This window comes from Bufo bufo, chromosome 1 (assembly GCF_905171765.1).
Source record: "Bufo bufo chromosome 1, aBufBuf1.1, whole genome shotgun sequence".
NCBI lineage: Eukaryota > Metazoa > Chordata > Amphibia > Anura > Bufonidae > Bufo > Bufo bufo.
The window spans coordinates 13,702,252-13,710,438 of record NC_053389.1 but is presented as its reverse complement, the minus strand read 5'-3'; the positions used below and the strand labels follow the sequence as shown (position 1 = coordinate 13,710,438).

Genomic DNA, 8,187 nt, shown 5'->3' with positions numbered 1-8,187 from the left:
GCCTGAATGACGGCGGGTGTTCTGCTTTTGCCCACTGCTCCCTCTTTTGCTACGCTGTTGGCTCGCTCTTTCCACTGCCTCTTCCTCCGAACTCTGAAAGTCAGTGGCACGACCTTCATTCCATGTGGGTCTAGGACCTCATCGTCCCCTGCATCGTCTTCCACCCAGTCTTCCTCCCTGACCTCCTGTTCAGTCTGCACACTGCAGAAAGACGCAGCAGTTGGCACCTGTGTTTCATCATCAGAGACGTGATGAGGTGGTATTCCCATGTCCTCATCATCAGGAAACATAAGTGGTTGTGCGTCAGTGCATTCTATGTCTTCCACCACTGGGGAAGGGCTAGGTGGATGCCCTTGGGAAACCCTGCCAGCAGAGTCTTCAAACAGCATAAGAGACTGCTGCATAACTTGAGGCTCAGACAGTTTCCCTGATATGCATGGGGGTGATGTGACAGTCTGATGGGCTTGGTTTTCAGGCGCCATCTGTGCACTTTCTGCTGAAGACTGGGTGGGAGATAATGTGAACGTGTTGGATCCACTGTCGGCCACCCAATTGACTAATGCCTGTACCTGCTCAGGCCTTACCGTCCTTAGAACGGCATTGGGCCCCACCAAATATTGCTGTCAATTCTGGCGTCTACTGGGACCTGAGGTAGTTGGTTCACTAGGGCGTGTGGCTGTGGCAGAACGGCCACGTCCTCTCCCAGCACCAAAGGGGCCACTAACACCACCACGACTATGTCCGCGTCCCTTACTAGATGTTTTCCTCATTGTTACCGTTCACCACAATAAAAAAATAATTATTTGGCCCAATGTATTGAATTCAAATTCAGGCCTTTTTTTACAGGCACCTAACACTATCTGGCTATCTATTTAGGTACCGTATTACACTAATACAGGCACAGCAGTAACCACAGATTTAGCTTAATATAAATTGTAGGCCTATTATTTAGGCGCTGGGTGACAGGTATACGTTTACGGACAGAATTAGACTTGGAAATGCACGATAGCGTGTGAAGTTATTGAGGATGACACTATCCGCACCTTCAATCTAATATACCCTTTTATGGATAGATTTAAACTTGGCCTGATACAGCAGAAACCACAAATTTAGGGAATTGCTAAGTTGGGAATTGTATTCAACCCAGAACATAATCTGTGCTTCGGCAGACAGCAGACAGTATTACAATTGGCTAGCCACAGCTGAAACACCAGATTTAGGGTACTGCTATTTTGGCAATTGTATTTTACCCTTAAATAAAATAGCAAGCTCAGCCAAGCCCCTGATGTAGGATATATCAAAAAAAACAACACACTATTGATGGTTAAATGGACTTGGTGGCAGCTTGTGCTGGCGCACCACAAGACATAAAATGGCCGCCGATCACCCCAGAAAAAAGTGACTGAAAAACGCTCTAGGCAGCCTAAAAACTGTGAGCAATTGAACAGCAGAGGTTGTATGATACACAGCTGTATATCGATCACTTCAGTAAGTAAATCACTGCCTAATCTCGCCCTAACAGCAGCAGCTGCATCCTATCCCTACACTGATCAGAGCAGAGTGAAGTGCAGCGCTACGTGACTCCAGCTTAAATAGAGGCTGGGTCACATGCTGCACTGGCCAATCACAGCCATGCCAATAGTAGGCATGGCTGTGGTGGCCTCTTGGGGCAAGTAGTATGACGCTTGTTGATTGGCTGCTTTGCAGCCTTTCAAAAAGTGCCAAGAAAGCGCCGAACACCGAACCCGGAATTTTACGAAAATGTTCGGGTTTGTGTCACGAACACCCCAAAATTCAGTATGAACCCAAAGCAGATATGCAGATATGCAATTCAGGAGCATGGAAAAGCTAGGTGAAAGAAATCATCACCCAGCTTTTCCATGCTCCTGAATGACATGTATAAATTATACAGTATACAGTATAATAGGTGATGTGAGCCAATGCTGATTTACTTACCGCCTATGGGTTGTTTTCTGGGCAGTACACTGAAGGCTGCTGAACGCGACTCACCGCTGGCAGCACCCCCGACTCCACGCAGGAAGAATTTTGAACTGCCCGCGCGCAGCAGCCGTCGCGGTCTTTCACTTTACGGCATGGCCTAGGCCCCAGGGGAGGAGTCTGACGTGACGACGCTGATCTGTCAGCTGTCACTGTCCTGGTGAGTTCTGTAAAGGGCCGGCCTGGGAGATTTCTCCTTGCGCGCCGGCCCTGTCATCATCTGACAGTCGGCACGGTTCGGTCCTACTAAAGGGCTGCGGGGCGGTCTATGCGGGCCTAGCACCGCTTGGCCTATGCGGGCTGCTGGGCCTATTTTCATGCAGGGGCCTGGAGCTGCAGCTCCATCCGCCCCTACGTTAATCCGGCCCTGACTGTCCCAACATGTCAGCAAGGGACCTAAAGAGGGTACTACAAATAGTAAACCAAAACAGAAAATGTAAATATATATATGGGGGGGAAAAAACGCTGCAGAAGTACTTTCCACGGTACCAAAAAACCTAGGATAAGGTTAAGGTCCAAACTGTATACCATATTTTGTGCTCAGGCATAATTATTATTTATTTTTTCGTTTGATTTACTTTACTACTACCAGCTCAGGGGGAACAAAATGGGGATCCCATGTGTCCCCACTTATGCTAATCTGGGAGGACTTTGTGGTACTCTCTACAGGGCCTCTGATGAACACAACAGGGGGAAACGTGTTGGGACAGTGTAGGGTGATTTAGGTTGATCCAGGGGTAGGTTCCTGTGCAGAAATCATCCACCATCAGGGTGATTCCCTGTTGTCATGGGTAGTCAGGGTATTTTTAGGGAAAACTTTCCCTTCCCTTAGATACCTCTGTATTCTATTATACCCTGCCTGAACAGCCCATGTTTGTTTTTTGTTTTTTTATTTATATATTTATTTTTTATATATATGTCTGGGGGCCACTCCTTTGTTTGTTTTCTGACCATTTTAGTGGTCTTTTTATTATCATAACGTATTAAAATGTTATGTTTTAATATCCATGTGGTCTGTGGAACATCTATTATTAGCATGGAGTATCCTCTTCATTGGCATTTCAGTATCTCTGAAACCACAATGTAGTGACTGATCCATTGTGCACCAAACACCACTGTCGTCTGAAGGATCCCATTGACTTCCATTGGGGTAAGAAGGGTTACATTAACATTCCATCATTTTGACAGAGAATAATACTGCATGTAGTGTTTTTTGTTTTTTTTTCACAAAAATGTCAACATCTGAGATGGAGAATCTGATGCAGTGTGAACAGAGCCTAGCCTAATTTTCTCTTGAAGAAAGGAGAAAGAAAATTAACATACCAATTTTTGTAAAACTGATATATATCAGCAAAGGTCAGGTTTACATCAGGCGCAGTATACATGCTGACCTAAAACAAAAAGAAATACAAATAATAAGAATTAAAACTAAACAAACCTAAAAAAATTTTGATTATTTTATAATTTAATCAACATGACAGAAGAGGGCAGTGTATCATTTGGACTCTTGGCTCCACTGTATACTATGAATGTATCTATCCACAGAATGTATCTATCCTCAATCTCCTCTCTCTCTCATCTCTCTTTTCCGTCTTATCTCTCTCTCTTCTCTCTTTTCTATCTCCTCTCACTCCTCAATCTCTTTCCCTTCTCCTCTCCTTTCCCTTCCCCTCTCTCCTCTCTTTTCTGTCTCATCTCTCTTTTCCCTCTCCTGTCCCTCCTCAATCTCTCCCCTCTCCCGTTCTCCCCCCTCCCTCCCCTATCTCCCTCCTATTTGCTTCTTTTTAAGTCTCCTTTTATCTCTTCTGTCTCTACCCCCCCTTCTTTTCTGAGTAGGATATTTTTGTACCTAGTAAATTCCAATATTTATTATACAGTTATTCTATACATAATTGGGTAAGGCTACTACATACCTGTGATATATATATATATATATATATTATATTTTTTTTAATTAAAATTTATAACAAAAACAATCAGCAGGTGTCCTGGTAATTTATTTAAACGCAGTATATAATTGCAGTATTTAAAGCTTGTATTTCACTGTGACAAATGCAGCAAAGGTCCCAAATGTAGGGTCTTGCCAAAAATGGGTGTTTTTTTAAACCCAGAATATAACAGCAGTATTTAATGCTAGTATTTGACTGTGACAAATGCAGCAGAGGCCCCAGATGTAGGGTCTTGCAAAAAATTTGTGTTTTTTTTAAATCAAAATATAACAGCAGTATTTAAAGTTTATATTTAACTGTCACAAATGCAACAAAGGCCGCAAATGTATTATCTTGCCCAGAATGGGTGTTTTTTTATACCAGAATATAAAAGCAGTGTGTACCGCTTGTATTGGACTGTCAGAAATTCAGCAAAGGCCGCAAATGTAGTGTCTTGCCCAAAATGGGTGTTTTTTTTTAAACCCAGTATATAATTGCAGTATTTAAAGCTTGTATTTCACTGTGACAAATGCAGCAAAGGTCCCAAATGTAGGGTCTTGCCAAAAATGGGTGTTTTTTTAAACCCAGAATATAACAGCAGTATTTAACCACCTCAGCCCCCTTAGCTTAAACACCCTTAATGACCAGGCGACTTTTTACACTTCTGACCTACACTACTTTGACCGTTTATTGCTCGGTCATGCAACTTACCACCCAAATGAATTTTACCTCCTTTTCTTCTCACTAATAGAGCTTTCATTTGGTGGTATTTCATTGCGGCTGACATTTTTACTTTTTTTGTTATTAATCGAAATTTAACGATTTTTTTGCAAAAAAATGACATTTTTCACTTTCAGTTGTAAAATTTTGCAAAAAAAACGACATCCATATATACATTTTTCTCTAAATTTATTGTTCTACATGTCTTTGATAAAAAAAAATGTTTGGGTAAAAAAAAAATGGTTTGGGTAAAAGTTATAGCGTTTACAAACTATGGTACAAAAATTTGAATTTCCGCTTTTTGAAGCAGCTCTGACTTTCTGAGCACCTGTCATGTTTCCTGAGGTTCTACAATGGCCAGACAGTACAAACACCCCACAAATGACCCCATTTCGGAAAGTAGACACCCTAAGGTATTCGCTGATGGGCATAGTGAGTTCATAGAACTTTTTATTTTTTGTCACAAGTTAGCGGAAAATTATGATTTATTTTATTTATTTTTTTCTTACAAAGTCTCATATTCCACTAACTTGTGACAAAAAATAAAAACTTCCATGAACTCACTATGCCCATCACGAAATACCTTGGGGTGTCTTCTTTCCAAAATGGGGTCACTTGTGAGGTAGTTATACTGCCCTGGCATTTTAGGGGCCCAAATGCATGCAAAGTAGTTTGAAATCAAAATCTGTAAAAAATGGCCGGTGAAATCCGAAAGGTGCTCTTTGGAATGTGGGCCCCTTTGCCCACCTAGGCTGCAAAAAAGTGTCACACATGTGGTATTGCCGTACTCAGGAGAAGTTGGGCAATGTGTTTTGGGGTGTCATTTTACATATACCCATGCTGGGTAAGAGAAATATCTTGGCAAAAGACAACTTTTCCAATTTTTTTATACAAAGTTGGCATTTGACCAAGATATTTATCTCACCCAACATGGGTATATGTAAAATGACACCCCAAAACACATTGCCCAACTTCTCCTGAGTAGGGCGATACCACATGTGTGACACTTTTTTGCAGCCTAGGTGGGCAAAGGGGCCCACATTCCAAAGAGCACCTTTAGGATTTCACCGGCCATTTTTTACAGATTCTGATTTCAAACTACTTACCACACATTAGGGCCCCTAGAATGCCAGGGCAGTATAACTACCCCACAAGTGACCCCATTTTGGAAAGAAGACACCCCAAGGTATTCCGTGAGGGGCATGGCGAGTTCCTAGAATTTTTTATTTTTTGTCACAAGTTAGCGGAAAATTATGATTTTTTTTTTTTTTTTTACAAAGTCTCATATTCCACTAACTTGTGACAAAAAATAAAAACTTCCATGAACTCACTATGCCCATCACGAAATACCTGGGGGTGTCTTCTTTCCAAAATGGGGTCACTTGTGGGGTAGTTATACTGCCCTGGCATTTTAGGGGCCCGAATGCGTGAGAAGTAGTTTGAAATCAAAATCTGTAAAAAATGGCCGGTGAAATCCGAAAGGTGCTCTTTGGAATGTGGGCCCCTTTGCACACCTAGGCTGCAAAAAAGTGTCACACATCTGGTATTGCCGTACTCAGGAGAAGTTGGGCAATGTGTTTTGGGGTGTCATTTTACATATACCCATGCTGGGTGAGATAAATATCTCGGTCAAATGCCAACTTTGTATAAAAAAATGGGAAAAGTTGTCTTTTGCCAAGATATTTCTCTCACCCAGCATGGGTATATGTAAAAAGACACCCCAAAACACATTGCCCAACTTCTCCTGAGTACGGTGATACCAGATGTGTGACACTTTTTTGCAGCCTAGGTGGGCAAAGGGGCCCACATTCCAAAGAGCACCTTTCGGATTTCACCGGCCATTTTTTACAGATTTTGATTTCAAACCACTTCTCACGCATTCGGGCCCCTAAAATGCCAGGGCAGTATAACTACCCCACAAGTGACCGCATTTTGGAAAGAAGACACCCCCAGGTATTTCGTGATGGGCATAGTGAGTTCATGGAAGTTTTTATTTTTTGTCACAAGTTAGTGGAATATGAGACTTTGTAAGAAAAAAAAATAAAAAATCATCATTTTCTGCTAACTTGTGACAGAAAAAAAAAAATTCTAGGAACTCGCCATGCCCCTCATGGAATACCTTGGGTGTCTTCTTTCCAAAATGGGGTCACTTGTGGGGTAGTTATACTACCCTGGCATTCTAGGAGCCCTAATGTGTGGTAAGTAGGTAAATGACCTGTGAAATCCTAAAGGTGCTCTTTGGAATGTGGGCCCCTTTGCCCACCTAGGCTGCAAAAAAGTGTCACACATGTGGTATCGCCGTATTCAGGAGAAGTTGGGCAATGTGTTTTAGGGTGTCTTTTTACATTTACTCATGCTAGGTGAGAGAAATATCTCGGCAAAAGACAACTTTTCTCATTTTTTATACAAAGTTGGCATTTGACCAAGATATTTATCTCACCCAGCATGGGTATATGTAAAATGACACCGCAAAACACATTGCCCAACTTCTCCTGAGTACGGCGATACCAGATGTGTGACACTTTTTTGCAGCCTAGATGCGCAAAGGGGCCCACATTCCTTTTATGAGGGCATTTTTAGACATTTGGATCCCAGACTTCTTCTCACGCTTTAGGGCCCCTAAAATGCCAGGGCAGTATAAATACCCCACATGTGACCCCATTTTGGAAAGAAGACACCCCAAGGTAGTCAATGAGGGGCATGGCGAGTTCATAGAATTTTTTTTTTTTGACACAAGTTAGCGGAAATTGATTTTTTATTTTTTTTTCTCACAAAGTCTCCCTTTCCGCTAACTGGGGACAAAAATTTCAATCTTTCATGGACTCAATATGCCCCCCAGCGAATACCTTGGGGTGTCTACTTTCCGAAATGGGGTCACATGTGGGGTATTTATACTGCCCTGGCATTCTAGGGGCCCTAAAGCGTGAGAAGAAGTCTGGAATATAAATGTCAAAATTTTTTTACGCATTTGGATTCCATGAGGGGTATGGTGAGTTCATGTGAGATTTAATTTTTTGACACAAGTTAGTGGAATATGAGACTTTGTAAGAAAAAAAATAATAATTTCTGCTAACTTGGGCCAAAAAAATGTCTGAATGGAGCCTTACAGGGGGGTGATCAATGACAGGGGGGTGATGAATGACAGGGGGGTGATCAGGGAGTCTAATGGGGTGATCACCCCCTGTCATTGATCACCCCCCTATAAGGCTCCATTCAGATGTCCGTATGTGTTTTGCGAATCCGATCCATGTATCCGTGGATCCGTAAAAAACATACGGACATCTGAATGCAGCCTTACAGGGGAGTGATCAATGACAGGGGGGTGATCAATGACAGGGGGGTGATCAGGGAGTCTATATGGGGTGATCACCCCCGTCATTGATCACCCCCCTGTAAGGCTCCATTCAGACGTCCGTATGTGTTTTGCGGATCCGATCCATGTATCAGTGGATCAGTAAAAATCATACGGACATCTGAATGCAGCCTTACAGGGGGGTGATCAATGACAGGGGGGTGATCAATGACAGGGGGGTGATCAGGG

The 8,187-nt window shown here is 42.5% G+C and overlaps 1 long non-coding RNA gene across 1 annotated transcript in view; it reads right to left on the bottom strand.

Moving 5' to 3' along the window:
* Nucleotides 1-3,327: 3,327 nt before the first annotated feature.
* Nucleotides 3,328-8,187, bottom strand: part of LOC120991784 — a 28,749-nt gene continuing 23,889 nt past the window's right edge. The window contains exon 3 of the long non-coding RNA XR_005776809.1: nucleotides 3,328-3,389. This is a non-coding gene — a long non-coding RNA (uncharacterized LOC120991784). The remainder of the gene's footprint in view (nucleotides 3,390-8,187) is intronic.